The 9,596-nt window shown below is 36.5% G+C and overlaps 1 long non-coding RNA gene across 1 annotated transcript; it reads right to left on the bottom strand.

The window, feature by feature from the left end:
• Positions 1-285: 285 nt before the first annotated feature.
• LOC129923400 (uncharacterized) lies at positions 286-8,776 on the bottom strand. The gene is made up of 3 exons (XR_008775358.1): positions 8,631-8,776; positions 6,653-6,727; positions 286-526 (listed from the first exon to the last, which is right to left on the bottom strand). It is a non-coding gene; the product is annotated as an uncharacterized LOC129923400 (long non-coding RNA).
• Positions 8,777-9,596: the final 820 nt, after the last annotated feature.

Here is a 9,596-nt window from a genome sequence, read left to right as displayed (position 1 = left end):
TTCACATATCCGGTGTAGAGAATAAAGCAAGCGCTGGTTAGGCATGTTGTAAAAAAAAAAGATATACATTTTTTGTTGTATTTTTTAGCACCACATTTTCTAAGCTCCTCAGTTTTTAGCTGATTTTTTTTTTTTTTTACAAATTTAGTTGGCAACATTAACGTACGATTTAGCATCATTGAGATTGTGAAAATCGCCAATCGTTCATGCGGGCTCAGTGCGTTTTTAGCCATATATCAACAGATAATGAAGACATAAACACAGAATTAAAAAAAAAATTAACAATTAATCAAGCAATATTTATTTACAATGACAAATAGTCATAGGCCTACATTGATTTTGTAATTTTAAAAAATTGTTTTCTTAAATCCAAGTAGTACTACTTTTGCCCCACAAATCAATTCTAGTTCCGGTGCAGCAAAGGGAGGCTACTTTGAAATGCTGTAGTAACAACAGCCATTAAAGCAGTGTCGACTGCGTATTCCTGATGCTCTTGAAGTGCAATCAAAGTCATTAGTACAGGTTTCTAAAAATAGATACAAATCAATATGATGAATTCATTTCAGGGAATACATTAAAGCTCGATTTATCATCATTGAGATTGATTAGTTAAGCGTGAAAATCGCCAATCGTTCATGCGTGCTCAGTGCGTTTTTCAACATAGAATCGAAAAAAACAAAACAAATAACATTTGATCAGGCAATATTTATTGTAATATAAAAAAAAACTGGTGTTGTTTTGTTAAATCCAAGTAGTACTATTTTTCCCCTCACAAATCACGTATTCTACTAGAGCAGCAAAGCGAGGCTACTTTGAAATGGTGTAGTAGCAACAGCCATTAAAGCAGTGTCGACTGTGTATTCCGTATTCTCTTGAAGTGCAATCAAAGTCTATAGTACAGCTTTCTAAAAATAGATACAAATCAATATGAAGAATTCATTTGAGGGAATCCCCGTTTAAGTGGATTCACTGGTCTCGCTTTGACGCGAGGTTAGTGGACATTCCCATACATGGCGGAAAAAAAAACCTATAAATAGCAAACCTTTTCTGGTGTATCCGGTGTAAAAAAAAAAAAGAAGTCTTGATAAGCTATGTCTTCTAAAAGGTGTATGCTAAGACCTAAATATATTGTTGCGATTCTCTCCTACTCAGGCCTTCCGCAAACACTACTTAACAACACAACAGCACATAGAACACAAGAACTTGACAACAAGAGCTTCAAGTAACAAAGTGGCGGTTTGTTTGTTTTTAAAATGTTTGACATGTTTCGGATGTTCCTTCAGAGTTGAAGATAGTTTACTTCCTAGTCCAAACCTCCCGCAGGACGACGGGGGATGGGAGCGGGCAGGGTTTGAACCCTCGACCGTCGATAAATCCGAACGACAGTCCAGCGCGCGACCAGGCAGCCATTAATTACAAATACATGGACAGCCAATTCAACACAATTGGCTACATCGAATTCAAATGCTTTGTTACACTACAGAGCTGCCTAACTAACCATTACTAGTGTCTCTAGCTCGTACAGCTACATTCTCGAGCACTCACAAGGTCCTTATGTCTTGCTGTCCTGGACTCAACTGTCTTTTTAACACACTGTCTCTCGACCGTGAAGTCTCTTGATCACATGACCACAACACAGATCATACTTGCGGTTATTAGCAGTACTGTCCCTTGTCTATCGACAGCCGTTGACCCGTTGACCTGTGTGATTGGCCTGAGTGGTGTGTGTCAGTAGGCCGCACACACATTAACCCTTTCAGTCCGCCACTAGGGTTTTAACAATATTATACCTAGACTGGACATGGAGATCTTTTAACACTACACAAAAAATGTGAACATTTTTTTAAAAAAGTTGAATCAAGGCGTTGTTTTGTAAAGTTGTTAAAAGAAGTAAAGGGTTTGGTTTTTTTTTTTTAACCCTAACCTATGTAACATAACATTTAATTTTTATATCTAGATCTAGTAATTGAACATCAAAGATAGGAGTAGGCCTACTCTCGTCTCATAATTATTATTTTGCAATTTTTTAGATACATAGCCTAATCTAGAAAGATCTAGGTAATCAATCTATTTAAATGTACATAAGATGATTAAAATCGATAGTCATGAATTATTTCGATCTAGGATTTTTTAAACATTCTTAACGGAAATTAACAGGAAATGGCTTTGTTTCATAGATTTGCGTGAATATATAGTTCTGTGATTAATAGCCCATTCATAGACAAAAATTAGACATAGATATATATAGACCTCTATGAGCCCATTCTAAAAAAAAAAAACAACAGAGAAATGAGTTTCCATTATTTGTAAACTTTGAAAACTAAAGATCATTATTTTTCTAAGACAGAAAAGATTGATTTTCCTAGATTTGGGTCGACTTCCTTTACAGCTTGAAAAAGAGTTACGTACATATATATATATGTATATATATATATATATATATATATAGGTCTGTGAATCGATCAAACGCGGATAAGAATGTGTTTCCGATTTCCGGTCTAGATCCAATATTATGACTATATGATTTTGTTTTGTACTTTTTAGCACTATAGAATCAAATTGTCCAAGCTCTACCCAAGGCCGGCCCTAGGCATAGGCTAACTAGGCAGCGGTATAGGGCCTCCGATTGGTGGGGTGTTATCATGTGTGTGTGTGTGTGTGTGTGTTTCTATGGTGACGAAGAGATACGCGATTGGTTGTGTATGATGCATAGGTGGCATTGTCGTCACTTGGTCTTAGTTAGGGGAGACGACTCCAGAACGTGAGACTGAAAGATTGTGTTATTGTAGTGAGTTAGATTTTGTTAAAGAATATTAATACTAAAGTTTGATTTCATAAGAACTTGATTTTGTCTATATTATAAATAAAGTGTTATTTAGTTTGTTTGCAAAAGGAAGTTATTCAAGTGATTTGGAGTTTTATTTGTTAAAATACATTACACCTACTACGCCTTATTTGCCTACCAGCAGTTTGGTGCTACAAGTCAACGACCGGTAACAACATTTTTTTTTACATGTAAAAAATAACGAAATATTGGATCAAATCTAAAAAAAAAAAAAAAAAAAATCTGAATTCTGTATCTACAAGCGTAGCTCTAAGCCTCTACTATGATTAAATGTTAATGCAAGAATGTTTAGATCTGCTTGCTAGACTACAGATTATTATTATTATAGCTTTTATATAGCGCTACTTTCATGCTTATAGCATGCTCAGACATGCTATGGACAAATCTCATTTGTGGGGGGGTATCTAGGAGTTGGTTTTCCGTGCTGCCTTTAGGCGCTCAGTAAACACAACTCTGCCCGAGTCGGGTGTCGAACCTCGAGCCCCCTTCTAGGTTGCCAAGACAAGCCAAGTTCAAGCGCACTTAGCCTCTCGACCACGCTTCCCACAGATGTTAGATGTTTGAAGACCATTGTTTCTTCCTTTTGGTGAAATGTCGAAATGTTATTTCAAGTCTGGTGATGACGAATCGTCCATGAAGCACGTTCGTGCAATCGACACTATATGAATTTAACTTCTATGTTGATTTAGATACTACGGATACAGGAAGTTTTTTTTAATTAACTTCTTTTTTTTTTTCTATTAAATTTAGTATAACCCTATCCACTGTGCCGAGGGTCTCAAGTTAATTAAGGCCGGCCCTGCTATATCGTTAGGAGCACAAATTAACTTCAATTCGGAGAGTGCACTGGACTTTCACTCTATGACTTAACATTATTTAGGAAAAAAAAAAGGGCAACTAACTAGCGGTAATAAACGTATTGAGATATTACTTCAATAAAAGCTCAATTCTTGGACAGAGAATGAAGAGATATGAATAATTTAGTTGACAGAGAATGAAGAGATATGAATAATTTAATTGACAGAGAAGGATGAGATATGAATGGTTTAATTGACAGAGAAGGATGAGATATGAATGGTTTAGTCGACAGAGAAGGATGAGATATGAATGATTTAGTCGACAGAGAAGGATGAGATATGAATGATTTATTTGACAGAGAAGGATAAGATATGAATGATATAGTCGACAGAGAAGAATGAGATATGAATGATTTAGTCGACAGAGAAGGATGAGATATGAATGATTTATTTGACAGAGAAGGATGAGATATGAATGATTTAGTCGACAGAGAAGGATGAGATATGAATGATTTAGTCGACAGAGAAGGATGAGATATGAATGATTTATTTGACAGAGAAGGATGAGATATGAATGATTTATTTGACAGAGAAGGATGAGATATGAATGATTTAGTCGACAGAGAAGGATGCGATATGCATGATTTAGTCGACAGAGAAGGATGAGATATGAATGATTTATTTGACAGAGAAGCATGCGATATGAATGATTTAGTCGACAGAGAAGGATGAGATATGAATGATTTAGTCGACAGAGAAGGATGAGATATGAATGATTTATTTGACAGAGAAGGATGAGATATGAATGATTTATTTGACAGAGAAGGATGAGATATGAATGATTTATTTGACAGAGAAGGATGAGATATGAATGATTTAGTCGACAGAGAAGGATGCGATATGAATGATTTAGTCGACAGAGAAGGATGAGATATGAATGATTTATTTGACAGAGAAGCATGCGATATGAATGATTTAGTCGACAGAGAAGGATGAGATATGAATGATTTATTTGACAGAGAAGGATGAGATATGAATGGTTTAGTCGACAGAGAAGGATGAGATATGAATGGTTTAGTCGACAGAGAAGGATGAGATATGAATGGTTTAGTCGACAGAGAAGGATGAGATATGAATGATTTAGTCGACAGAGAAGCATGAGATATGAATGATTTATTTGACAGAGAAGGATGAGATATGAATGATTTATTTGACAGAGAAGGATGAGATATGAATGATTTATTTGACAGAGAAGGAAGAGATATGAATGATTTATTTGACAGAGAAGGATGAGATATGAATGATTTATTTGACAGAGAAGGAAGAGATATGAATGATTTATTTGACAGAGAAGGATGAGATATGAATGATTTAGTCGACAGAGAAGGATGAGATATGAATGATTTATTTGACAGAGAAGGATGAGATATGAATGATTTAGTCGACAGAGAAGGATGAGATATGAATGATATAGTCGACAGAGAAGAATGATATGAATGATTTAGTTGACAGAGAAGGATGAGATATGAATGATTTATTTGACAGAGAAGGATGAGATATGAATGATTTATTTGACAGAGAAGGATGAGATATGAATGATTTAGTCGACAGAGAAGGATGAGATATGAATGATTTATTTGACAGAGAAGGATGAGATATGAATGATTTAGTCGACAGAGAAGGATGAGATATGAATGATTTAGTCGACAGAGAAGGATGAGATATGAATGATTTAGTCGACAGAGAAGGATGAGATATGAATGATTTAGTCGACAGAGAAGGATGAGATATGAATGATTTAGTCGACAGAGAAGGATGAGATATGAATGATTTATTTGACAGAGAAGGATGAGATATGAATGATTTAGTCGACAGAGAAGGATGAGATATGAATGATTTAGTCGACAGAGAAGAATGAGATATGAATGCTTTCCTCGAGGGGCCCTTTTTATGGCGGACACATACATGACTGTTGTGCAGAGTAGGAATATGAGGCATTTCCGCGGTTCGCTCGGCCTTTGGCCTCGCTTCTAACACGTCTTGGGATACGAGCTATCGGTAATAGGGATGTAAGTAAGATAGAATATGTTCAGACATAGAGGCAAGCTTCCATAGTCTTTGACTCAACTCTCAGGACAAGCTTCCATAGGCCTAGAGTTCCTGGAGTCTTTGACTCAACTCTCAGGGCAAGCTTCCATAAGCCTAGAATTCCTCGAATCTTTGACTCAACTTTCAGGGCAAGCTTCCATAGGCCTAGAGTTCCTGGAGTCTTTGACTCAACTCTCAGGACAACCTTCCATAGCCCTAGAGTTCCTGGAGTCTTTGACTCAACTCTCAGGACAAGCTTCCATAAGCCTAGAGTTCCTGGAGTCTTTGACTCAACTCTCAGGACAAAGAAGAAGAAGGAATATATTAAAGTCACTTTGCAAAACTATTTGCGTAAATCCTACCTGGGGTCGTCTTCACACCCAGATTTTAGTAATTGTAGGGCCCTGGGTAGGATTTGTTGTACAGGCCCCCATCTCAAGCTTCATTACGGTTGGCTGTCTCGTCGTGCGATATTCAGGCGCTAGACTGTCGTTCGGCCTTCTCGGTGTTCCCGAGTTCATACCCTGCCCGCTGCCATCCCCCGTCGTTATGCGGGAGGTTTGGACTAGGAAGTAGATTATCTTCAACTCTGAAGGAACATCCGAAACATGCAAAACATTTTACAAACATTGCATTCAATAATATTAAGAACTCTAAAATCATGACATATTTGTGATTAAAAAAAATAGAGTAGATCTATTTTTAAAGCCAATCTCATTCCCATTATATTAAATATGTTTTTGCTGAAACTATAATATTTTGAAATGTGGAGGCCAAATATAAGTGTGAAAGCTTTGGTGGATGCACAAACTTGTACTGCAGCAAGCCCATCCCCGATCATACAAATAGATCACGCAGTGACGGTTCAACAGTATTTGTCAGTAGCAGTGCTAATACGCCAAACATAAAAAAAAATGCTTACCACGCCAACACGTCTTTGCTGACGTATGATTACCAGTATGATTACCAGTAGGCTTACCGGTAGGCTTCAAAACGGCTAAACAAAAGTAAAAAGAAAAAAAAACACAAGAAAAACATAAATTAAATACTTTAAAATACACAGCACGAAGTATAATTGTATCCATTAGTTTGGATCTGTCTTGGAATGCTAAATTTGTTATAGAGACCAACAAATAAATCTGTGCGATTAATCATATTTTTACCACTTTTTTTTTGTTTTTTTTTTGTTTAGCGCTATTTCATGCTTTTAGCGTTCTCAATACGCTCTGATCCTATCACTTGTCTGGACCAGTTAAGGCAGCGGTTCTCAACTTTTTATGCTCGGCGACCCCTTTTTACACCCCACTCTGTTGCGACCCCTCCCCCATACACATATACAGCAATAGAAGAGTAGACAATAACAATCCATATTTTCGATGGTCTTAGGCGACCCCTGGAAAATCGTCAATCGACCCCCAAGGGGGTCGCGACCCACAGGTTGGGAACCCCTGAGTTAGGGAAAGGCAAGAGTTGGGGGGGGGGGGGGAGAGAAAGAGATATCTGGGTGGATTTTACCAGAATTGATTTTTAACAGTATTTACAAAATGCTGTTATTTTTTTTTTAATAAAAAAAAGGGGGGAACGACCTGAATATAAAACCATGGCTCACGTCTCATCGTGCAAACGTGCTAAACCACTTTGCTAGTGAAGTACTTTGACTAGACAACGTTGTATATTATCTTTGTTTCAATCAGAGCTGTACTCTATAAAGGGGACTAATTCAGCTTATATTATCACTTCAGACAAGTAAGCCTTGAGTTTTTTCCCTTGTTCGAGACCCCAAACAATTAATTAACAATAGTTTGAGAAATAATGGTTGATTACGTCAAAATTCCCAAACGTCATCGTCACGACGTCACCTCATATGACTATTGTTTCTTATCTTATCTTATATAATACAGACGTTACTTCCAAAGAAAAGGTGATGATTACGTCCTACGCATCATGCATTTAGTCATGCATATTAACCAATGACCTAAATTCTGCCAAGTCACTGGTTTTCCAGGCAACCCATTCCATGCTCTAATAGCACTAGAGAAGAAGGAGTATTTGTACAAATTTGTCCAAGCATATGGAACGAGGAATGTGCCTTTATCTTTGTGTCTTCCTGAGTATTTTATTAGGTTTTGTTTAGGCCCACTAGGCCTGTATTTTAACTCCTTATCTCCGTAATTATTTTTTCCACGTTCTGACAGAATTGTTCATTTTTCACATTTGTACATTCAACCCTGTTATGATTAAACTTCAATAACATTTTTGGTTTGTAATCAGAAAACTTTACTTTTGGTCTAGAATTATAGCGGAATGCTTCTTCTTATATAACACAAATGATACGTTCTTAAAACCAAAAAAAAAAAATTAATTTAATGGGGTCAAATCAACGATGGTATCTTAAGTTAGGAGAGAGAGAGTTAAAATAATCTACTTCATTTTGACTTCTAAGAATAATCCTGACTAAAAACAAACAAACAAAAAATGTACTAATAGACTAGAATCTAATTTTAAAAAAAAGTTTAGTAAAGAGAAAAAAAAAAAGAATTTAAAAAAGTTATAAATATAAAAATTAAGTGATAAATGAAAAAATTAAGTGATAAATATAAAAATTTAGTGGTAAATAAAATAATTAAATGATAAATAAAAAAATTAAGTGATGAATATAAAAATTTAGTAATAAATAAATAACAATTACGTGATAAATATAAAAGTTAAGTGATAAATATAAAAATTAAGTGATAAATATAAAAATTAAGTGGTAATAAAAAAAATTAAGTGATGAACATAAAATTTAGTGATAAATAAAAAAAAATTACGTGATAAATAAAAACAAAAATTACGTGATAAATAAAAAAATTAAGTGATAAATATAAAAATTAAGTGATAAATATTTAAAAAAAACGTACAGATTTGAATTGAAACACAGGCCAATACCAGGAAAACGATAAGCAGCTTCATGTTAGGAGGAGACTGGACTAACACTTGGCTGTTCTTAGCGGTGCACTTCCATCACGTGATATGACGTCAGAGACCGTCTTCTGGTCAGAGGAAAGCTCACACTGAGCCAGTGGCATGGGGGGGGTGTACGTAAACACTTTTGCAAAGGAGCAGGGGGTGGAGTTATAGAGGGAGAGGGGGGAAAAGGGGCAGGAAGATAGACCAAAACAGTGGAAAGGATTGGATGTGTTACGAGACGGGCATAGAAGAGGGAGCCCAAGCTTGGAGAAGGTATTTGGATGGACTAGAACAGCGGTTCTCAAATCTTTTATGCTCGGGACCCCTTTTTATTATCCCCCACTCTTCCGCGACCCCCGCACACACACACACACATACAGCAATAGAAGAATAGACAATCCTTATTTTCGATGGTCTTATGCGACCCCTGGCAAATCGTCAATCGACCCCCAAGGGGGTCGCGATCCATAGGTTGAGAACCCCTGGACTAGAAGCTTATAGCTGGTAGAAGGGCCGGCCTTCAGAGTTAGACATGGGTAAACTGGGCTCCGATTGGTGGGAACCTAGCATGGGACTAAAAAAAAATATTTATAGAGAAATAAGCTACGAAATTGGATCTATTGCTCTATGTCTGCTAGACTGGCTCTCTAAGTTTTGTTTTTACCGTGACTCAAAGTTTATTAACAAGAGCTTAGATTGACTTGTTAGACTGACCATGTTCGAAGAACTTTTTGTGAAACTGTCGAGACGTTATTTCAAGTCTGGTGCGTCAAAGGAGAAGAAGTTGTCAATTTGGCTAATTTACAGGGAAAAGTCAATGACACTGTCACGGAAGTTGCAGATTCAAGCGATGCACAGGACAGTCGTCACAGTCAGCATAACGGCTTAATGGTCATCTTCAATTAGCAATAAAGAAC

The sequence above is a fragment of the Biomphalaria glabrata genome, chromosome 16 (genome assembly GCF_947242115.1).
Source record: "Biomphalaria glabrata chromosome 16, xgBioGlab47.1, whole genome shotgun sequence".
NCBI lineage: Eukaryota > Metazoa > Mollusca > Gastropoda > Planorbidae > Biomphalaria > Biomphalaria glabrata.
This window is presented reverse-complemented; position numbering and strand designations above follow the sequence as displayed.